Source organism: Stenella coeruleoalba (assembly GCF_951394435.1).
Source record: "Stenella coeruleoalba genome assembly, chromosome: 8".
NCBI lineage: Eukaryota > Metazoa > Chordata > Mammalia > Artiodactyla > Delphinidae > Stenella > Stenella coeruleoalba.
In genome coordinates this window covers 56564999-56589292 of record NC_137154.1, presented here as the reverse complement: position 1 = coordinate 56589292, position 24294 = coordinate 56564999, and the positions used below count along the sequence as shown (strand labels likewise).

General features: G+C 46.6%; 1 protein-coding gene across 1 annotated transcript in view; it reads left to right on the top strand.

Annotated features, from left to right (window-relative positions):
* TENM4 (teneurin transmembrane protein 4) overlaps positions 1–24294 on the top strand; it is a 2953681-nt gene that overhangs the window by 2217790 nt on the left and 711597 nt on the right. The window contains exons 15-16 of the mRNA XM_079930721.1: positions 2760–2803; positions 6430–6689. The gene's annotated coding sequence lies outside the window, so the exon portion shown is untranslated. The remainder of the gene's footprint in view (positions 1–2759; positions 2804–6429; positions 6690–24294) is intronic.

Genomic DNA, 24294 nt, shown 5'->3' with positions numbered 1-24294 from the left:
CGTCCCTCCCCTTTCCTCGCCCGGCCCTCCACCCTCACCACCCCCGGCGCGCTCCCGGCGCCCTGCCGCTCAGCTTTGCCGGGAGCTCTCTTCGCCAAAGTTACAAGAGATGTTTTCACAGGTGGTGGCAGTGGAAGCGCGCGCGCGCTCGAGTGTGTGTTCGCGCGCGCGCCTGGGAGGGGAGGTGCGCGGCGAGGCCAGTCATCTGGCAAAGGAGATTCCTCTCTTTGTAGGCGTTAGAAGGGCGCGTTGAGAAGCAATCTGTTTTCTCTGGTGACGGTGAGGATGGGAAGTCCTTTCACCTGGTGGAATTGGACCAGTCGGAGCTGACTTTCCTGAGGTGAATGTGTGTCTCCTCTCGGCCCTGCTTTGCGAATGTTTGGATATTTGGACGTCCCCACGTTCTTCAGGACTTAGGATGGAGACGTTCATATAGTTTTAGGGGACTAATTCAGGGAAGGTTTTGTTCCTACCACGTGTCTTTGAGTGGGGGCAGTGTGCAGGTTGGTGTGTGAGTTCGCCATCTTCTGTGGTGGGGAAGTTGTCAGGGACGGAGAGGTTCAGTTTTCTAGAGAGGTCTCTTGGATTCATCTGTCAGCCTGCTAGTATCAAGGCCTCTCTTTTGGGGCGGAAGGGGAGTGGAATGGGGGCAGTAGGCCAGTGAATCACCCTGATGGACTGTGGGGGAAACGGGATCAGCCTTGCTCAGTGCGGGGGCCCAGGGGGCAGAATCAAGGCTCAGCCTTAAAAAGAACCATCAGAAGACAGTTCTAGAAGCGAATGGAACGATCTGGAATACGAGGTAGTGAACTCCGTAGAAACGAGTGTTGCAGTAGAAGGCTGGGTATTGTAAGGGTGGGTGATTCGGATATCCAAAGGCTCTCTTCCAATAGATCTGACTCTAGGTCGTAGAATCTCCTCAACCCTCTCTGGTTTTGTGGCAGTAAATTGATAGGATGTGACTTTAACCCCTTAATTTTCTGGAGGGGAGTCATGACTCTGTGGCCTTAGGCAAATTACCTTTGGAACTTCAGTTCTCTTGCTTGTAAAATAGGAAGATATTGTCTGGTTTACAACACTGTAAGGATTAAGGTCCATAAAACCTCTGACATGCTGCAGGCCATTCACAGATGGTCATTCCCTCCCACCTCCTTCATCCCTTTGGAACATTGTGCATTTGAGGGTGGGGAATGGGCAGGGAACTCAACAGCCCCAGAAGAACCAGCAATATTGCATCCACAGTCTATTTAAAAACAGCTCAAATGCTTGAAACCAAAATATCTTCTCTTTTCTTAGAAAAGTCATTTCCAGTTTTGTTAGAATTTCTCCCTCATTGAGTCCTTTTTTTTCTGACAGAATTACATCGTTGTGCAGGTTGGCATGTTGCGTAACCTGATATTTCCTGATCAAAAATTACAAATATGGGAAAGAAGGTGATTAAGAATTCAAGATACTGTTGGGCAACACAAGCAAGGGACTCAGTTTGAGATGCCTGCTCACTCTTTAAATGTCATAGTTTGAAGGAAAATGAAACCTACTAAGCGCACAGTACAATCCTCACCTGGGTACTTAGCTGCCGGTATAGTTCTAATGAACGGCTGCTCTACCTGGACCCCAACCCTCCTGCTGTTCCTGTCCCAATACATTCTCCCACGTCCAGAAATGTAAAACATAAAACATAAGAACAATGGGATTTAAATCACTTCCTTGCAGGTTTGATTCCAAGAGCCTAGCAGGGTAAATCAACGTCAATTTCAGGGCCAATTTTTTTTTTTTACCTGCGTTCTTACATGGTCTATCAGCCTGGCTTATTGTAACTGAAAACTAAATCGCTCCATCTTTACTGTGCGCTGACAGACTGCTATGGGGGCCACTTTGAAAGTGACACATGCCCCAGTTCCCAGGGAACCAAGCATGCGTGGATCCCTGAATTTATAGTTTTCCATAAGGAAGGCTTCTAATGAAACTGTAAATGTAGAGGCTTAGTCTTCTGTAGGTTATATATTTTTACTTTGTCACAGTTATTTTCCTGACTTTTATTGTCTTTATTCTAATTACCAAAGCAATACATGTTCACTGTAGCAAAGTAAGACAATATAGAGAAAAGCAAAAAGAAAATGTTTCACCACATTTTGGGTTGCACCTTCTCTTTCTGACTGTAGAAAAAAGTGAGATCATAGTTACAATATTTTGAATGTTTATTTTCCTTTAATGATAAAGCTTTCCATGTTATAACTTTTCCCCCAATGGCAACATTTTTAATGGCTACGTAGAACCCCAGTGCTTTAATATGGCATAATTTAGTTGAACAGTACCCAAATTTTGACTTTTCGTTTATTTTTAGTTTTTTTGTTATTATCACAAAGCAGCAGTAATTATTCTTGTACACACTGTGTAATTTTAGTATTTCCTTAAGATAAATCCCTAGAAAGTGGGATCGTAGGGTCAGAGGCATATGCCATGGTGAGACTTCTGTCACGCATGAGAAGCGGTAGGGTCTACTGTGATTTCTACTTCATTTTTTTAACCAGACTATGACAGCTTCCTTTGCAATCCCTCTTGGGAGCTTAGGTAGTAGAGGAAGGTAGGGGTGATAACAAACCTCAAGCAGGGGATTTGCATAACTTTGAGCTGTTCTGCTAAACCGTTAGGCAAATCTTTTTTCCAAGAACATTTTTCTTCGAATGAGTCTTCACTCTCTGTAGCCCTTCAGCCAGCAATGGAGTTGAAATATGTAAATATGTGTCTCTGTATTGTAGGTGGGGCTGGCTCCCTGGTGAACGACAAACAGTTCCTCAGAGAAGTGAGTGTGTCTTTGCATTTGGATTCCCCCCTGCCTTTCTTTTCTTTTCTTTTTTTCCTTTTTTTGGTTCAGAAGCCTTAGAAGAGCTTAGTAAGGAAGCCACCCCACAGTAAGCTTATCCACCCTCCTAACCCCACCCTACCCTGCACAGCATTTATTGGGAAAGTCAGCCTAAATGTCTCACTTCATGATCCCTGGGCACAATAAAAAAAAAAAAAAAAAATGCCGATATTGCTGTTTCCAAAGTGGTAGTAATTGGGCTCTACTCTTGTCCCATCCTTGCCTGGGCCAGTTCAATCTGAGGGTGTGTTTGTCAGCCTTCCTCTTTCACGTGTCAGATTTCTGTGACCCAGAAAAGATTTGTTCCCTGTGGTTAGATGCCTTGTCATCTGACAGAGGATTCCGTGCAGCCAGTGGGGGAAGTCCTGTCCTCCCATTACCAAGGTGTCCCCCGGCTCAGCAGGAGACATCAGGAGTTCCTTTAGATAGGATGCAGAGGACACCTCAGCATTGTTTGATGGTGTGGTCAAAAGGAAACCCACTTTGCTGGTCACAGACTCTGAATTCTGACAAGTGTTTAGATGCTGCCTTGATACTGATTCCACTCCAGTTTCACTAGGGAAGGTGAGAGAATATTTTTGTTCTTTGTCACATTCCAAACCTCAAATCGGGGCTTTTCTTTCATTTGGAAAACAAAAAGGAAACAGGACATCAATGTAGCAGGATCTCAAGAGCAGGTGTTCCGTGTCCCCTCGTCCCTGTCCCCTGAGTCCTGCATTTGCTTTGCCAATGGATGGTAGCCCTGTGGCCTGGGCCCACGGTAGGGAAAGCATATCAGATGCAATTGACTATTCATTATAATTGTCAAGAACCCTAGGTTTTAAGGATGTTTGTCTCATAAAGACCCCATTTTCTCGCTGTGGAATGATTGTTGATTTCTAAAAGTCTGGTCTTTGAACTCTTTGAAAGTCAAACCAAAGAGTTGGAGCTAATACTTATGGCTCCGGTAAAACACTTGCCCATTCCTGGAATCAGTTTCCCTCTCTAGAAAATTAGGTTGGGAGAGGAGAGTAGATTTGATGTTTTCTTAGGTAGTGCTTCTCAGACTTTAATATGAACACACCTTACACAAGAATCTTGTTACAATGCAGGTTCTAATTCAGTAGGTCTGTAGTAGGTCTGAAGATTCTTGGGGCCCAAGAATCTGCATTTCTGACAAGCTCCCAGGGTATGCTTTGCTGCTGGTCCATAGTCCAGCTTGGAGTAGCAGGGTTTCAAGCTGCTTCCTACTCTGACATTATTACAGAAAGTAATAATAGTGACCTCCAGATGTCAGGGGGAACGGTCTTATATTTATAGTTTGGTGTTGTAAAGGATGTGTCCGTTCTTGCCTTTGGGGCTTTGAGAATTGGCATCTTCATTTCCCCAGGCAGGGTGGGCAGGGACATTGTCAATCCTCTCATCCTGTGGTTGTCCAGGAAGTGGAAGGATGGGGTAGGAGCAAAACAGAGTGCCTTCTGTGTGTCAGGTAGCTGCTGTTTCGGGCCATGTTCTGGATGGGGAGACAAGCTCCGAAAGTCAAGCCATCCGCCCAGGGGCACACACCAAGGCCCAGCATTTGATCGTACACTTCTTGGCCCGCAAACCTTATTTTTCTTAGCGTGGCAACTTTGTAACTTTCTAGAATGCCACATGATTAAAACGGAGTGCTTAGCAAAGTGTTTCCCTTTAGAGGTGCTTTTACTGGGCCTACCTAAGAGTGGATCAAGACATTTAAAAGTTCGCATCATTATCATGCAAGCAATTAAAGCGCTTAAGAGCTTAAAAGCAATTTGTTCAAGTTGGTTAAATATCCGCCGTCCCCAGTCTTGTTTGTATTATTAATGTATTCATCAAACTGTGACATCAAAACCATGGTGAAGGTAAATTTCAGTATCTTCCGATTGGTGAAATCTTTCAAATAAAAGGACTTTGCACTGATGAGAGCCACAGTGGAAGGATCTGGTTCAGGATGGGTCAGAGAAACCAGCCTTTTACTAAATAAACCCAGCCCTGCTTTGGCCTCTGGATGAGTATTGGTCATTGAAACGTTTTATTAACGTGCAGTTATTCTGAGAACCAGTCAGCAGTGCAGCTCTTTGCACACATTAATTAGCTGATCTTCACATCACCCCCACACGGCAGATAAATAGCATTAACCCTGCATCTGAGACAACAAACGGACACACAGCGATAAGGGTAGAAGAAGCAGACTCTTGCCTTTCAGGAAGGGTGATAGAGGTAGGTGACATTAGGGGACTCCATGAGTTTGTCACTTAATAAATACTCGGTGGTACACTAGGTGACTCCAGAGCTGTGCTGTACAAGGTGGTGGTCACTAGTCACAAGTTAAGTTAAATTTAATTAAAATTAAGTCACATTAATAATGCATTTCCTCAGTTGCACTAGCCACATTTCAAGCACTCGAGAGGATAGTGGCTCCCCTATCAGACAGCCCAGATACAGATCATTTCCATCATCGCAGAAAGTTCTTTTGGACATTGTTGGTCTAGAAGCTTGGGATAATCAAAGGCTAAGGCAAAGGTCCTTGCCCTTCTGGAACTCTCATGTAAAATAGCCTAAAAGGATACCTGATATTGGACAGCCAAGCTGTGGCTGGGTCCTTCTGGGTGGTGGGTAGGCACCCACCCAGCTGGAGCTCAGACTTCAGTTCAAATCCCTGTTCATCCACGTACGGGTTCTATGACTAGAGGTAGGTTATTTAAAGTCTCTGTGCCTCTTTGCAGGTTCATGCTACTATTTTTCGCTTACTAGCCAAGATTGTTTGAAAGACAATGTTAGATTCTGCAGAAGGTGCTGGGAGACAGGTATTCTCCTTTGCTGCTGGTGGAAAGCAAATTAACATACGCTTTTAGGAAAGCAATTTGGCTATAACTGTCAGTAGTCCTAGAAACACTTACTCCCCTTATCCCAGTATTCCAATTCTAGGAATCTCGCCAAAGAAAATAATCAGAGATGGGCAGAAAAGATGTAAGAATAAAAATGTTCATTGTAGTGTTATTTATAATGGTGAAAAAAGAAGAAAAACAATTGGACTGGACAAGTAAAATATGTCAGAGCCAAGCAGTGGGATATTATACAAAGATTAAATGTTGTTTCTGACATGTTTTTTGTGTCATGGGAAAATGCCACAATACAATTTATGTTTAGGAAAATACTGAACACTCTACTGTTAAATCCCAAATATATTTTTCAAAGCAGACATCTGTTGAAACAGGGCTGAAAAGAAATAGACAAAGTGTTAAAGGTTGTAACCTGTGAATTAATAGAATTTTTGATGATTTTGAGAGAATCAGTTTAGCTTTTTCCCCTAAATTTTGTGTTTTATTTTATTTTACTTTTTTTTTTTTTTTTTTTTAACTGAACTAACCTATAAAGTTTGACAACTGCGTGCCCCTCCCCCGGGGCCCTGTGCTCTCCCCTGTGCTGTGCGGTCAGGGACTCCCAGCTGTTCCTAATCTGCCCTTTCTAGCAGTTTGGAATTTCTGGCTTATCCTGTCTAGTGTTTGTCTGCCGTCAAGGCCTGGACGTGCTTCCTAGCATCCAACCTGAATTGCTCTTTACAGACCCTGAAGTCAGTTTCTACGGTGAGCGCTCCGAGGTGATTACGACTAAACAGCCTGGAGTATTGGGGGAGAACATCAGCTTTGGAGCCCGAAAGAACTGGGTCAGACCCTGACCGTCACCTCCTGGCTGTGTGACCTCGGGCAACCCTTCTGGGCCTCAGAGTCCTCATCTGTGAAATCGGGAAAGCAGCGGAGCCCATCTCATATCACACGGCTGTGAGGATTAAGTGTTCATTCAGCAGAACACCTGGCACACACAGGTAAGTAATGACGCAGGTGACTTTGGGGCCATTGAGAACGTCAGCCACTTTGTCCCCCAGGATGCTCTCTGGAGGTTGGCAGGATCCCTACTTTCCTGATGAAGGAGTGTGGCATCTGGTGGTTGCAAGACTTGTCCCTGTCACGTGGGTTCGGGTTTGCAGAGCTGGGACTCAACCGATTCCTGGCTGATGCTGAGTCATGCGCCGTCTCCGGTACAGGCTGGCAAGCTCTGTTGCTGCCTGGGCCGTTTTCCTTTGTGTATTGGTTTCCCTGGGATGCACTTCATCCTAATCCGGTGTAAACCCCTCAACATTTCCCAGCCATACACTCGTCCCTCTCCAGGAATAAATAAAGTGGACATTCCTTTTATGCAGGTTGAATGATTATAGCAAAAAGATGCCTAACTAAAAAGTAATCCTGATAGAGTGACAGAGGCAGGGATGCTCGGCCTAGAAACACTTTCCAGGAAGTATCCAGGACGCTGTGGTCCAGCTCACTGTTTGCCCTCTTGAAAGGTCTCCTCCCACACTTCCCCTCTTGGTAGCTTGAAAGAGACCCTGGATTTGTGGATGGCCCCGCTGCCAATCCCGATACTTTATTGCTGTGGGACTTCGGCAAGTTACTTAATGTCTCCACACCTTAGTTTCCTTATACATAAATTGGGAATAATAATGATTACTGGGTAAGGATGTTGAGAGGATTATCATGCAAGAATGTGGCAGTTTTGTGAGTCCTTGTCATTGTTGAATGAGCATCGTTATTTCCAGAGCCTTCAAAGTAACTTCTTGAGGGTCACCAGAGTCATGAGTTCTTTTTCCTCCACTATGGATGGTTCTCCCAGGTACTTCAGTTAAGTACTTTTTAAAGCCATGTAAGACAGTAGTCAGTGCCAATGGATTTTGGGTTGAATTCGCTGTTCATCTCCTGGTATCTGTACGAGTTCAAGTAAGTTACTTCTCTGAGCTTTCAACGTTCTTTTTTTCATTTATAAAATGGAAACTAGAAGTCTCTACCTCAAAGTGTTGGTGTGGGGTTGGTGAAGCCTGTAGAGTGCCTCACAGGCAGCGTCTTGTGTGAATGGCAGCTCTTGGCATCGCTATTTTTCCTTCCTGTTATCTCCTCACCCACTCACCTCCTGGTCCTGTGATTCTTCCTTCCAGAGCCTTGACTGAACTGTCATCGTAGTTCAGCGGTGGACATAGGTGTGCATGTGTGTGGGGGGGCAGTCTGGGTGCTTGGGAGGGTTCAAGGAAGCCTATTCAGGTTTTTGCAGGTCAGACTCCGAGAGGACCTCTGGCATCCCTGCCTTCTGAAAATGGAGGTGCCCGTAGAAGCCGAAAAACCATCCTGGTTCTGATTCCAGCTCTGTCCCTTTGCCACTCTGCACCAGCGTGGTCAGAATCATTCTCCACCTGCTTCTCTGAGCGGTCGGCAGGTGCTAGATTTCGAGTTCCAGCCTTGGCTGTACCTTAGCATCACCTGGGGACTCTTATCAATGACCAGCACCCCAGCCCCACCTCCGAGTGCCCTGTAACGGCTCTGGCTGGGACCCAGGCATCAGAGCTCCGCAGAGCTCCCCAGGTGATGCCAAGGTGTAGCCGAGACTGAGAAATGGTGCAGAGTGTAGAGCCTCGTGACATGTTTGTTTCCTCCCTTCTTCAAAGAAGTGTAAAGTGATCCTGTGTTGAGGAATTTATGTATGAGGCAGGTGACCTAATTTATTTGAGCCGTGGGACTACAGATATAGCAATCAAGGCTTCTTTCCCACCCCTTCCCCGGGCCTTCTGGCAAACTGGGGCATCTTCAAGGGTTAGAAAAGTAGCCTTGTCTCCCAGCCTATCCTCTTGTTCCAACACAGTTATGTTGTGAGTGCTAGAAAAGGCCTAGCCCTGGCCTGGAGATGTTGTGATACTGCTTTGACCTGGTTTTGCTCCTTTTATGTTTGTTTCTGGGCAGAGCGCTATTAACTATTCATGCACAGCTCTCCACCCAGCCAGCGGGGCCTCAGGATTCCCTGGGTAGGAAAGGGAATGCCTGATGCGGTTCCACTTCCTGTAAAAGGCTAGTGAGATGGAAGTAGCTCTTCAGGGTTGGTGCCAGAGTCCTGATATGGCCCAAAGGCTCGGAGACTCTGCACCTCTGAGTGGTTTGGGTGATTTTTACATCTTTTAGGTAATTAATATTTGCTTGAGAAATCCTCCTACTTGAGATCATCTCAAACCACACCCCACCCCCGTGCCCCAAGCTGGGAAAACATGCTGTGTTCTGGAGAGGGCCTTTGAAACTTAACATGCATGGGCACTGCCTGGGGGCTCTTCCAAGCATGGGTTCTGATTCAGTCAGCGGGAGCGTGGGCCTGAGACTCTGCATTTCTAATAAGCTCCCAGGAGATGCTGATGCTGTTTGTTGAAGGCCCACAGGTTCTAAAACCTTGATCTTCCTTCCTGCTCCCTCCTCCTTCTCATCTCCCCAAGTTCAGGACTACCATGCGTGGAGTATCAGAGTGAGTGCAGTCCATCAGATCTGCGCATCTCTTTGTCGTATTGTGGTGGCCTCAGTGGTGGAAGCTGCAGGGGGACGCTAGACATAGTAAACACTGGCCATTTTCATAGTGTCACAGAAAGATTCCAGTTCCACGTACTACATTGTCCTCTTCAGGCTTCTTTCATGTCCTCAAACTAATTAAACCTCATGACACATTGTGGAATAGGTAGTTATTTTTATTGCTAGGATAAATATTACTTTGAAAATTTTATCACGTTTATCGTGTTTTTATTTCATGTGATTTTTTTTTTTTTTTTCTGATTACACCAGTAGTACCTGTAAACAACAGAAAATTTTAGAAACCTACGATAACCCAGAGAACACATGAAAATGACCCACGACCTTGCCAGGTAGAGGTAGCTCCTCCCAGCCTTTTGGTTTTCTCTCCAATGTTGAGTCCACATATAATCCTACTCCCCTTCCCCCGACCCCCTCCCCCACCATTTGGAGCCGATTGTACAGATTATACCAAGGTTTTGCAACCTTAGTATATCACATTTCCCCACGCCATTAAACCTTCTCTCCAAAATGACTTTAAATAGCGACATAGTAGTCCGTCACAAGGATATGTCATTATTTGTTTAACCAAGTTCCTGTTGCTGTTTTCAGTTTCTTACCACTGTCAGTAATGCTGAGATCAACATTTTAATGTGCTTGTCTGTTTATTTCCTTCAGCCCAATTTCTTTACTCGAAATTGCTGGGTCAAAGAGTATGCAGCTTTTTTTTTTTTTTTTTTAAGGCTTTTGATATGTGATGCTAAATGGTCCCGGGGAAGGATTGAGCCCAGTTTAAGTTCCTTCTTGTTTGCTAAGACTTAGATCAGGGAAGTGATCATTGCTCACATTTTATGTGGGGAGCTGTCACTCACCAGCAGTGCCAGGGTATCACTGGAGACACCCAGAGCAGACGTGCCCCGCTGGCACCCCAGCTCCTGGCCAGTGTGTGTGGAATGGCATCCGTGCTCAGCGCGATGGTCATTGGGCTGTCAGGGTGACCAGGACCACAGTTTGCTTCCTGGATCTGTGAAGATGTCTGTATTTTTGAGGGAAGAGGGAAAGGGAGAAGAAAGCCACTAACACGGTGTCTCCCAAACTTTAGGCTCATAATCAAAATATATCCAGAGCCTGACCATTCCCACCACCTGCACTTCTGCCACCCTGGTCGGAGCCCCATCTCCTTGTACCTGGAGGACTGCATAGCTTCCCTCACTGGGCTGCTGCTTCTGTACTCACCCCCTTGCACTTCATTCTCAACACAGCAGCTAGAGTGATCCCATTAAGACGTGAATCAGAACGAGTCACCCCTCTATTCAAAACTCTGTAATGGCTCCCCGTTGGCCTTGGAGTAAAGGTCATAGTCCTTACACGACCTACAAAGGAGGTGGACTCCTCCAACGTGGAGGAGTCCATGCCAAGTCTCCCCGGCATCTCTGACCCCACCTCCTGCTCTGTTGGAACACTTCAGGCCCACTCCTGCCTCAAGGCTACGACTTCTGCCTGGAGTGTTCTTCCCCTGAACATCTGCATGGCTAGCTGCCCACCTCCAAATCTTTGCTCCTCCATCACCTTCTCCTCAAGGCCCACCCTGACAATCCTGTTGCACTGGTGAACCCCCTTCCCTGCCCCTAGTTTTCCAGACCCCTCCTACCCTGCTGTGTATTTTCTTCTTTCCATGGTGTTAAATACTATGCATTACGATTTTTTTTTTTTTTTTTTTTTGCGGTACGCAGGCCTCTCACTGTTGTGGCCTCTCCCGTTGCAGAGCACAGGCTCCGGACGCGCAGGCCCAGTGGCCATGGCTCACGGGCCTAGCCGCTCCGCGGCATGTGGGATCTTCCCGGACCGGGCACGAACCCGTGACCCCTGCAGTGGCAGGTGGACTCTCAACCACTGCGCCACCAGGGAAGCCCTGTGTTACGATTTTAACAACATCACTCTGGCTGCTGTGTTAAGAATAATCTGAGGGCAGGACTGGGGGTCCAGTTCAAGGGCAGAACATGCTCTATAATTTACTTCTTTGTTATGCGTATGGGCTGTGGACATCAATAAAGGCCGCCCAGCTGAGAGCAGGCAGAGGCTCTTTATTCAGAGCCGGCTGTAACAGGGGAACCGGCCACCATCATGAGCCTCGGGTGAGACTCAAAGGCAGGCAGGGAAGTGGGGAAGGTTGACAGTGAAAACAGGGGAAGCCTTGAGCGCTGCTTTGATTGGAGGCTGTTGGCCTGAGGAAGCTGGGAGCGGGCCGTCTTCTGTGTTTGGTTTGGGAAGCATATTTGTCTTTTCTCATTGGTCCTGATGTGGACGGGAGGAAAAATTAGGAAAGCTGGCAGGTTACTGACCAAGTCCTGACCATGGGGGGCTGGTTCCTGCAGAGCTTGGGGGATCAGATTTCTGTTTTCATATATGTCTGGCTGTTTTCCATTTGTCTGTTTAGCCTCTCGGGACCATGGTGCGTCTCCACGAGGCAGCCATCTTGGTGTTTTGTTCACTGAGGTAACCCCAGTGCCTAGAGAGTGTCTGCCACTCTCAAGAAGAGTCTCTCAATCTTTGCTGAATTCTGTGCTACGTTTGGCCTACATGACCTCTTGAGTCCTCACAGCCCTCAAGCTGAGGTCTTGTTTTTCGCATTTTCCAGAGGAGGAAATGGGGCTCACAGAGGTTCGACCTCTTACCCAAGGTCACCCCCGCACCGCCACCAGTGAGTCAGGGAGCCAGGGTTCCTGCCCAGATCTACCTGACCGTAAAGGAGATGTCCGTCTGCAGGAGCTGTTCTGTAGTTAGTCCACGGGAAGTGGAGGGGTGGGGAGCTCGTCCACTGTCCTTTGTGGCAGGAGCAAGATACGCACCATCGGGCTTCCCTGGTGGCGCAGTGGTTGAGAGTCCACCTGCCGATGCAGGGGACACGGGTTCGTGCCCCGGTCCGGGAAGATCCCACATGCCGCGGAGCGGCTCGGCCCGTGAGCCATGGCCGCTGAGCCTGTGCGTCCGGAGCCTGTGCTCCGCAACGGGAGAGGCCACAACAGTGAGAGACCCACATACCGCAAAAAAAAAAAAAAAAAAAAAAGAAAAAAAAGAAAAAGATACACACCATCTTCAGATGTCTCGGAATTTTCAGCTGAAACTTTTAATAGAAGATGTGCAGCCTCTCCCGACACCTGCCTGCACTGATGACTGGTGCCTTGTAGCTGAAATTAATTAAGGTTCCTAGAAAGAGAATTTCCCTTCATAACCTACCCCTGAAGGTGGAAATAGGCAGGAAATTCATTCTACACCAGAGTTTGGGTGATTGTCTCAGGCACCAAACAAGTTTCTAAGGCCCCCACCTTTGGGCTGGTGTGTGTGTGTGCGTGTGTGTGTGTGTGTGTGTGTGTGTGTGTGGCGGGGCCGGGGATGGGTGGGTGGAATGCCTATCATTTACAGCACATTCTTGGAACTTTTCAAGTTAAAGTGTTGCCATGGTAACTCTCATGGTTGTCATTTCTTGATTTGGTGTTGTCACTCATCTCAGTTTCCCATCCCTTAATAATCCTGAAATTCAAGTTACTTGTTCAGAAGTGGACCCCAGAGGCAGGCAGGCAGGCAGAGGCCAGAGAGAGGATGTGACATGGGTAAGGCCAGCAGACGTCACAGAGCTCACAGCAGAGGGGGTGCCAGGTCCAGCTAAGATAGGCCATTTGATCCCTACTGTGTGCTGAGCAACCCCCTACTGTGTGCTGAACATTGCAGCTCTGCCAGGCTGACTTACAGTGCTCCGTTACCAGCTCTGTGAGCAATGGAGCCAGAATTTGAGTCTGGATTTTTCTGGCTCCACATCTGTGTTCTTCTGCTTCACCATTCCAGCAGTCAGGAAAACCTGACCAGGACTCTGGGGCTGGTTTCTTAGGAGCTAACCAGCAATCTTTCCCCAAGGGCTCCAGAGGCCAAGGTAGGCCAGAGCTGGGTGGAGAGCTGGCTTCAGTTCAGTATCAGGGAGAACATCCTACCAAGTATTGCATTGCCTGTAAAGGGAGTGAGCTCCCCATCGTGGGAGGAGTGCAAGCAGGGGCTGTCAGAGTATGGAGGAGAAGCTTCCTGCAGGCGGTGGGAAGCTGGACTCTTTAAAGATTCAGTTACAGAATGGCTGGCTCCCTTTGCTGAGGCTGCTCATCTGGATCTTTGGCACCGTTATGGAGTATCCTGATGAATCAGTCCATTAAAGCTTGCTGAGTGAGCTGTAACCTGCAGTAGGTGTCCTTCAGGACAGAGGGCAGGGGAATCCACTCAGACCTAAAGGTTCTTACGATAGCATAAGAGTATTGTCAGACGTGGTGAGTTGGAGAGTCAGGCCGACCTTGTTTAAATCCTGGCTGAGCCATCCCTTGCCCACGCGTTCTCCGTTTTGGCACCATTAACTGGATGACTCTTTGTAGTGGCGGAGTGGTCCCTGGGTGAGATCCGCTGCGCTAGTGTGTATGACCTTTGGCAGATTCAGTAACCGCTCAGTCTTAGTTCCTTCATCTTTAATATGGAGTAACAGGACCTGCTTTCAGGAGGAAACGGAGTAACGTTAATCGGGCCTCCAGCACAGCCGGGCACCAGGGAGACACATCTGAGAAAGAACTCTCATACCCAGGTTGTCTGGGGGAGGCAAAACAAGATTCCAACAGAAAGAAGTGTTTGGGGTCAGACTTGAAGGGTGAGAATATGTTTTTCAAAAGGACAAGAAATATTGCGATCATATTCCTCCTCTGTCCTCCGGGGCTTCCTCTCACTTGCCGATCACTCCCCTTTTCTCTCCTGCAAAGTCGGCCAAAGAGACGCTCTGAGACCCTTGGCTCATGGAAGCAGTAGGTTTGATTCTAGCCTCCCATTTAACCCTCCCTCAAGTCCCGCTCCGTGCCTACTGTTCCTGGCGTGAGCATAGATTTCCCCCAAACCTGGAGCAGGCCAAGAACAGGCCCTTTTCCCTGTCTTGTTAAGTATGAATTGGAAATTGTTTCCATGTAGCTCCCCTGCCAAAAAAAAAAGAGCCCTGAGTAAGCGTTCAGATCTGGCCTGGAGGCAACAGGAGCTACAAAGGCAGCTGAATATTTCATGAAGACCTTTTCATACCACATGCTCTGCTCTTATGGAGGGAGTGGGGGAGAGAGCAAGCTTGGGAGTCAGGTTATCGCAGTCTGAGCCCTGACTCTTTGGTAGAGCTTTGGGGCAAGTCCCTTAACTTCCCTGAATCTCAGTTTCCTCACCTGTGAAATGTACAGGCTTTCAGCTAATTAGGGATTTGTTTTGAGGGCTGTCAGAGGCAATATAGGTGAAGTGTCTGGCAGGGTGCCTGGCACAGAGTAGGTACTTAGTAAACATTAACTCCAGCTGGATTCTTCCTGTTCTCTTCCCAGAATATGTGCCTTTGGGAACAGCATAGTCCTGGGCGACACAGGCCCGTGGCGTGGGACTCCTAGAGGGATTAGGCTCAGGGCAGCCTACCAGCCAGCTCCTTGGCATCCGAGCTTTGGGATCAGGCCCAGCATCCCTGGAGAGCTCACAGAAGGCAAGATGTAGAGAATTCTCGCTGCTCCGATAGCTGAGCATACTGTCAATTCCAAGCTAAGCCAGCCTATCCGAAGCCTGGTTTAAAATAAAGAGGTGACAAGCAAGTGCCCTCCTGGTCTTTGTTGGAAGATGAGTAGTGAGAAGAGCAACACAGAAGCCTGATGAGGCTTTCCTGCCCCAGGCCCAGGCCCCAGCCTCAGGCCAGACCCTAGCCCCTCCTGTTCCTCCCAGGGAGGCAAGGTTGCTGTAATGAAAACAAGAGGATTGTGGTGTTTTGTAACTATTTTTATACCTACATCAGACTTGATGTTAATGCCTCTGAATAATTTATCGTTTTTCTTTCTCAGCCGGCCTCTCCAGCAAGTTTCTCTCTCAGGGCGGAGGGAGTTGCTATACAGGAAACAATGGAGTCAGACAAACACAGACTCCAAGGCTTCTGCTTTCCTAGGGCTGGATGACATTATGAGGTAACCTATTATCAGGGGCCTCATTAAATTTAGGTGGCAGGTATTCTTGTCTCCATTTTACAGACAGACGTGGAGGTTCAGAGAGGTTAAGTAACTTACCTAAGACCACACAGCAGGAAGTGAGGGAGTCAAGATTCGAAGTCAGGTCTTTCTGATTCTAGAGTTGGCTACTTCTGTTAAGATGGGCTCGGGCTTCCCTGGTGGCGCAGTGGTTGAGAGTCCGCCTGCCACTGCAGGGGACACAAGTTCATGCCCCGGTCCGGGAAGATCCCACATGCCGCGGAGCGGCTCGGCCCGTGAGCCATGGCCGCTGAGCCTGCGCGTCCGGAGCCTGTGCTCCGTGACGGGAGAGGCCACAACAGTGAGAGGCCCGCGTACCCCCCACCAAAAAAAAAAAAAAAAAAAAAGATGGGCTCCTTTCTCTGCTGTCCTTTACCGTGTGTGTGTGTGTGTGTGTGTGTGTGTGTGTGTGTGTGTGTGTGTGTGTGTACATGACCTTGGAGGCTCAGAAGTGAGAGGCGATGAGGGAGTCCCTTGGTCCAACAACTGTGTATTAATGGGAAAACTATCACTGCTTTTTTTTTTGCGGTACGCGGGCCACTCACTGTTGTGGCCTCTTCCGTCGTGGAGCACAGGCTCCGGACGCGCAGGCTCAGCGGCCATGGCTCACGGGCCTAACCACTCCACGGCATGTGGGATCTTCCCGGACCGGGGCACGAACCCGTGTCCCCTGCATCGGCAGGCGGACTCTTCAACCACTGCGCCACCAGGGAAGCCCTGTCACTGATTTTAACAAGAGGTCCCTTCAGTGCACTTTGCAGGGCCCCAAGGTATTTTAACTCGCTTTCTGTCAGCACCGCCTGTGGGGTAAGAAGCCCTCCCTGGCAGTCCAGCCATCCTCTTTAAAGTGGTATCTGTACATTGCACCTCTTAGAAGGGGGTGATTAGCAGCTCTAAACCACCCCAGACAACGGGAGAGAGTGCACTCTTATCACCTGCCTCTCATAATTAAAGTCCATCACAGACTTTTAATGGGTATTTTGAAATAGACATCCAGGCTTGAAAGGAATCCTACTGTAGATGGAGATCAAGTCTCCCTGCAAACCTACTGTCCCCTGATACCTTTTTTTTAATTTCAGAGCCAGGGAAGATTACGCATTTTCCATATTCTGTTCCTTTAGCTCCTATTTAATTATTGGTGACCTGGAGATGACTCTCTTTCAAGCATTTTAAACTCTTCATTCTACCTTGGTGAAAACCCCGCTGGGGTTTACCCCACTGGAATTACCATATGAACTCTCTGTGGGAGATAGGCCTCTGAAAATTAGCCAGGGACACTTATTCCAAAAGTGCCCATCGTTATGACTTCAATAAAATGCACTGGGATAAAGCAGTTGTTAGTAATGTTAATAACAGCTGTATTTTGATAGGAAGGCACTTTATGACTGTATCAAGTGATATCACATTCCGTTAAATAAAGTACTATTTGACACGGGCAAATTCCTTGATATTAAATTCCAGAGAGCTGTGTGAAATACTCGGTCTCCTTCACATATATGCGTATGGAAGCGGCCGTGCCTTTTTTTTTTTTTTCTGGATGACTCTAAGAAAACTTGCAGACTCGGTAATAGAATGACATTCCAAGAAGGCTTCTTATGTAAAATGGTTTGATTTGATTTAAAATTTTATGAGCGTTTAAAAAAATGACCAGTGTGTTTTCAAATGTCTCCGCATATGATTTTGCAAAGGGGAGAGATGAGACAGAGTCACATTTAAAAAATTCCTCTGTGTGGCAGATAACTTCTGTGCAGGGCTCGTCTCACCTAGGGCACACACAAGCGCCACTCTAGATATTATCAGCTGGGTTTTCACTGATGGCAAAGCTGAGGCTATGGAAAGTTAAGTAACATCCCTAAGGCTACCCTGCTGGTGGATTTAGAATTGAACCTGACTTTATCCGACTCTGAAATGTGTGCTGTTACCTCTGCCCCATGCTGGCCTCCTGGAACAGGGTTTCAAGCATTTTTTCCATATTACGTGTGTGTGTGGATATGTGGAAGGGTGTAATAGCTTTTTTTCCGTGAAGGAGAAGAACCCCATTAAAACACTGGTTTGTGTCCAAATACGTTTGAGAAATGCCAAATTAGACAGGTTAAATGTGTTCTCGCACTGCAGGAATTCTCAGAGCCTTGACTCTACAGATGTGAATCTCCATGAGAGGGAAATAGCACATAAGTGTTCTCTAACTCCCAACATAAGAGTTTAAAAAAGTGTTTGCAGAACCTCTCCTAAGAGCAGCATTCCTTCAGAAACTCTTTGGGAAGTGCTGACTCCATGGATTCAAGAAGGGACAGGGTTCTGAGAAGTGATCAAGGCAGAAGGCTGCCCTGCAAGCGCTCTGGTTGCCGTTCTTCTTGGCGGGCAGCAAGCCTGCCTTCTCTTTCTATTAGTCACTCAGATAAACCGAGTGCTTTTCTGTTCCAACCCCTTCCAACCTGTTTTATCGGAAGCATCAAAGATTTAAATACAGAGAATAAGGGTTTAACTCTTTTTTATATGTTAAGTCATCGGGAGGGAGAAAAACTTTACCTTGTATTGTGAGGATTTGCATTGTTGAAAGAGCTAAAAGACAAAGATAAGCTTTAAAAATATATACAGAACAAAGAGAACACAATGGGTTGGAATCAAAATATTTCAATCTGCCTTACTCCATTAAGGGAACTAAAAAAAAAAAAAAAAAGGCCTCGCCCTCTCTCCCCCTCTCCCCCCCATACACGCACACACATACACACACACACACACAGCATCACACTGGAATTGTCACACCCCAAACTGTCATACCCAACACCTTCCCACCCTGGATCTGGAAGGGAACTGAGGGATAATTTGGCTCACCTGTGTAGTTAGAGAACCTGAGGACTCAGAGGAGGATGGACCTTGCCTCAACCACAAAGCCAGCTAGTTCATGGGACATCTGGCCAAGGGGAGGAGACAGGGATGGTGTCCAATATCTTCTCAACTGCTGTGTGGCAGCCCCTAATCTCTCTACCTCCTTACAGACAACCCTGTAGGAGGGCGTTAGCTTCACTTCAAGTGGAGGAAATAAGGCTGGGACGTTATCTGCAACACACCATGTATGGTGACTGGCTGTGTAGTGGCACTTGAACCCACCGTAAAGTCCATATCACAGCATCGAGTCCAAATTTCGAGCTTCTTGACTGCCAATCTGATTTTACCATCTTACCCAGTACCCACCCCTGACTCCCAGGAAAGAGCTGGGGATTGATGGACCCCGTTGCCTTTGAGTGAGTGAGGCAGGAGAGATCACATCCGTCCCCGGGCTGTGGTCACAGTGGGCGCCATTCTGAGCGTGGAGGCAGCAGTACTCATCCCCGTGGGTGTGGGCCGCGCAGCTTCCTTGTTCCCAGCTGCTCAGGTGGTTTATAAGCAGCGGGGTGAGTCACACAGCAGACGGAGGCCACTGACGCAGCACAGAGAGGGAGGTACCCTCAGTTCTTGATTCAGGGTTGCATGGCTCGTTGGGGGTGGTTTTGAATTCTGTAAAAAGCCAGGTAGGTTTTTATCTTCTTGCCTGCTTTGGATGTGAGTTTGTTGTGAAGGCAGGGGGATGGCTCAGCTGCCGTCCATGGACTTCTTTCCATTCTATGCTTCAAAAGTTTATAAGCCAAGCCTGTTATAAATATGGCCTGGAATGTACACATTCCAACGAGGAGGGCTGCCTTCAGAGGTGGTACCTGGAGGGGCCGCACATTCAGGTGATGCTGTCACTGCTGGACACAGGGTTGGAACTCCTCCTTGGGACTTTGGGAGTTCAGGCATTCATTCACAAATCTATCAATTAGTATTTGTCAAGCATGTGCAATTTGCCAGGCACCGTGGTTGGCCAAGTCAGGGAAAAAGACAGCTGCTACCTTCAAGACACATGCCAGTGAAGGAGTGATTGAAGAAGGGTGTACATATACAGGGGGCATACAGGAGGACAGCCACTTCTGCACAGAGGCCATCAGGGAAGGTGTCACACAGGAGGTGAAGCTTGAACTATGTTGAAGGGTCATGAGTCAGCCAGGGTGACAGGAGAGGATGTTCTACACGGCAGGAACAGCATATACAAATACAAACAGGAAAATGGTAGATCAAGTTATTTCAGAAGGACTCAAGCAAAAGGTGTCGTACTGGGTGATGAAGTGGTAAGGGGGAGAATAGATTGGAGGGGTTCCTAATAGCCAGCATTGACCTTCAAAGCCAGCTTATAAGTGGCATGGTTGGCTGTGACTCATCAGGTAGAAGTGACATCTTGTAACCAATAGTATCAGTATTCCTGGTGGTGTCCGTGTTCCGCATACTGCAGTCCCAGTGTCTTTTGCTTATTTAGGGAAATCAACTGCACTTTAAAGAAGCAAATTTACCACCATTGAGAAGTCTTCCCCAAAGAGATATTCTAGACCAGTGCTTTTCAGTAGAAGCTCCGCCGGGATGGAACCGTTCTGTATCTGTGCTCTCTAATATGGTAGCCATTTGTCACATGTTGCTATTGGGTCCTTGAAATGTGGGTAGAATAAAATTTTATTTATACTTTATTATATTTGTAGTAGTTAGTTATCATGCAGAATTATTTGTTGTATGTATTTTCTCTTTCTGTTGGGCTGGGCTGGTCAAGTGGGAGGAAACAGACAAGCTTACTGATGACGCAGTGCTAGGTATCATATACGCCATATATATATGATATATATGCAATGCTGTATATCATTGCTGATGCTATATATCTCACCATGTGAGATATACAGTGGGAAAGGGGCCTCCTTGGAGGTGAGCACTCCAGCCAGGGGGAATGCAGGTAAAGGGTGACTTAATCTGCCTGGGGGCCACCGGGGTAAGTCTTTGGAGAGGAGAGGCCTTCTTCTTCATGGGCCCTGTGAGTTTAGGAGCTCTCCAAGTGGGGAAATGTGGAAGGACTCCCCAGGCAGATGACAGAGCCTGAGAAGAAGGCTGTAAGCTCTGGAAAAGTGCATCCACAGGGGAAGCCGGGGGGAATGTGGTGACCTCAGGAAGAAGGAAGCCAACTCAGGAGCTTGGCCTGTTTTCTGATGGTGCAAGGGAGCTATATATAGGTGATATCACATCGTGAGTATCAGCAGGAGAGTCGCGGGTGTCGTCCAGGATGGCGGGAGATGTGAATACTGCTCTTCCAAGGGCTATGTAATTCTGTAGACATGGAACGAAAACACCACAATTCAAAGGCAAGGATTTTTTTTTTTTTTTTACATCTTTATTGGAGTATAATTGCTTTACAATGGTGTGTTAGTTTCTGCTTCATAACAAAGTGAATCAGTTATACATATACATATGTTCCCATATCTCTTCCCTCTTGCGTCTCCCTCCCTCCCACCCTCCCTATCCCACCCCTAAAGGCAAGAATTTAAAGTAAAATGCAAAGGTAAAATTTCTTCTACTTAGGTAGGGCTCTTCTTGTTATACTGTCTCATTTACTACCGCTCTCATGTTTGGTGTTTCCTGCCAATTAAGTGCAAACAGCAGTATCCCGGCACTAGAAGGGTATTAGGGAGAAATCCCACATGAGCCATCGGCAGCCCAGAGAAAGAAACTGACGTCCAGAGAGGCTCGCCGGCCTGCTCCTAGCTGCTCATCTTTCCCTTACAGCACGTAGCCTTGCCCTGGGTGCTAGAACTTAGTCTCTGGGCTAAGGAAAACTCCAGACACATTTCCAGTGCTTACATAAGTGTCAACAGCTTGAAGGACACCTGCCTTTAAGGAACAAAAATAAAGTTCTTTTCAGTGATTCTGTCAGCGCACCGTAAATGTGCTCAGCATTGGTGTTCTGATGCCCGTTCTTAGATTTGAGGCTCTCAGTTAACTACTTTCCAGATATCTGTTTTGCCTTTAATGTTACACAGTATCAGTATATTGATCAGGGTCTCAGCCACAGTGTGCCTTGGCTAAACTGTCCTGTGTTTCTAGCAAACAGGGAATGACTGCGTGAAAGGTAACAGTGTCACATTTGTCTGCAGTGTAGACAAAATTTTTCTATTTTTTTGTTTTTGGCCGCTGTCTGGTTATGCTCCCAAGTCCTGACTGTGCCTGAGAGATGGGATGCCAGCCCTGCACAAGAGCAGTGTAAATGGCAGGCCCTCCCTCTGGGGTGTAAAGCAGCTGGAAGGGAACCTGGCCCTGCTGCCAGCTTATCGTGGGAAGTAGGCCAAACTAGCTGACCTCACTGAGTCTGTTTCCCCATCTATAAACTGGATGTTAATACTGTCCTCATTAATGTGTTATGAGGGTGAGATGCTATAATATATGTAAAACTCTTAGCATCATATCTGTCACATACAGGCATACCTCACTTTATTGTGCTTCCCAGATATTGCATTTTTTTTTTTTACGAATTGGAGGTTTGTGGCAACCCTGCATTGAGCAAGTCTACCAGCGCCATTATTCCAACAACATTTGCTCACTTCATGTCTCTGTGTCACGTTTTGGTAATTCTCACAATATTTCAAACCCTCCACCAGCAGAAAGATTACGACTGAAAAGCTGAAAGCTCAGATGATGGTTAGCATTGTTTAGCAATAAAGTATTTTTTAATTAAGGTATATACTTTTTTTTAGACATGTGCTGTTGCACACTTAACAGACTGCAGTATAGTGTAAATGTAATGTTTGTATGCACTGGCAAACCAAAAAATTCATGTGACTCACTTTATTGCGGTATTCACTTTATTGCCATGGTCTGGAACCGAACCCCTAATACCTCCAGGTATACCTATAGTAGGGTTACAGGGTAACAGTGTAATACATGCTGACTAGCACTGTTATTTTTGTCAAATTTTTATATCATAGCTAAAGATTTTTTTCAATAAGCACGTGAAAGGATGTTCAACATCATTAATCATTAGGAAAATGAAAATTAAAACCATAATGAGGTATGACTTCAACCCCATTCAAGCGCCTAAAATTGAAAAGACTGGTTATACTGAACTTTGACGAGAACATGAAGCAACAGAAACGTAAAATGGTACTACTACTTCGGAGAACAGTTTGACAGCTTCATAAAAATTGAAATGTACCCCTGGCTTATGACCCAGCCATTCCACTCCTAGATAGGTACCCAAGAGAAATAAAAGCATATTTACATACAGAGTCCTGTACAGGAATGTTCACAGAAGCTTTACTGGTAAGAGCCAAAACCTGTAAATGTCCCAAGTGTCCATCAGCAGGTGAATAGGTAAACAAATTGTGGTATATCCCATACAATGAAATATTACTCAGCAATAAAAATAAAAGGAATTCTTGATAAGCCCAACAACAAGGATGAATCTCAGAATAATTATGCTGAGTGGAAAAAGCCAAACAGAAAAATATGTGCTGATTCCGTTTATACAAAAGTCTACAAAATGCAAAGTAATATCTTGTGATAGTAAACAGATCGGTGGTTGCCTGGAGATGGGTGAGGGGAGGAGGTTAAGGGGAAGCTTTTGGGGGTGATGGATATGTTCACCGTCTTGATTGTAGTGACCCTTCAGTTTGTATACTGATACCAAAAATCAAGTTATACAATTTAAAAATGTATAGTACTGCACATCAGTTATAGCTCAAAAAGCTTTTTCGAAGTTGATGTCCACTATAAGGAAAGACAAGTAACATACTCATAAACCAGAGTGTGTTTATAAAATGACAGGTTAGCTTCAGATGCTACCACAGTGAATACGGTTGGACTCCTACTTCTACCGCTTGCTGTGTGACGTTGGACAAGTTACTTAACCTCTCTGAGCTGCAGTTTTTTCATACAAAAGTGGAGTTCATGAGACTGTGTCATGCCATTGCTGTGGTATATAGAGGTCTTAGCCTAGAGTCTGACTCTATGCAGTGAATGCCCCAAGTTGCTCTCTATAATGATAGTAGTATTTATTACTTTCAGGTTTGTAAAGTACTTAGCTACCTCAGACCAACAGCAAACAGGTGAAAATTCCTATGGATCAGAATGAGTTAATGTTTTGTTCTCCCTCGGGACACAGAAATGAGTGCTTTAAATGTGCTCTAAAACAGTTTGTTCCTTTTGGTTGATTAAGCATGCTTTAATTTCACAGATACCAGTTCCTTTCAGCAAACATTCTTTGAGGGATCAGGACGACTTCCCCAAAGAAGGGACTTAGAATTGGATGAGACAGGAACAGCCTCTAATCTAAGCCTCTAATCCAACACTGTTGTTTGATAGGGACGACCATTGAGGCTGGGGAAGGAAGGTGTCTTGTCCAAGGTTACACAGTGGTGGGGTAAGGAGTGAACCTGGTCTCCTGGCCACCCAGTTAGCCAGCTTGCCTGTGCTCTGTGGGGCCCCTACCTCTAAGCCAGACTGCATTTCACAGATGGAACAGGGGCAAGGTCAGCTGAGGCCATGTCCCAGTGATCAGATTTAATGAATTGTAAATGAATGAGGTTTTCTGCCCAAGTCAGATTCGAGGAGCTCAGGGGGCGACGGGCCAAGGTTTTGGCATTCTTTGTCCGTGACCCAGGCAGGACTCTTTGTTTGAGTTCTGTCTCTCTACTCAGCCCCTCTGTCTCTGCCTCGTGTTTCAGAACCATTTATATAAGATTGCTTTGGGAATGCCTGTTGAAAAAAAAAATCGAAAGCCAGTTGTGTTTTTATTGCTTGGGCCATAACATGTAGGGTTATAAGAATTATGTCTGTTTCCAGTAGCGAACAGCTTGGAAAAGTAAATTCTTGGAGGCCTAATTCCAGAAGATTGACACGGGAAACTTTTGACAGAGCACCGATCCCTCTCCACGTGTGCGATTCTCGGCCTCTCTTCCTGTGAACATAGGCAGCAATAAGGAACGTTCAGATGGTGCCTTTACAGGCTTTCTTTCTCCTGGTCCTTGGACTCAGCCTGTGGGGTTGGGAGGCAGGGTTGTTCAACTCCTGTGTGACTTTGAGGAAAGTGAGACCCATAGAAGTTCAGTGGCTTCTAAGATCACCAGCTCCTGTGCAGCAGGGTTTCAACCCAAGTCTCCTAGTGGGGAATGGCAGT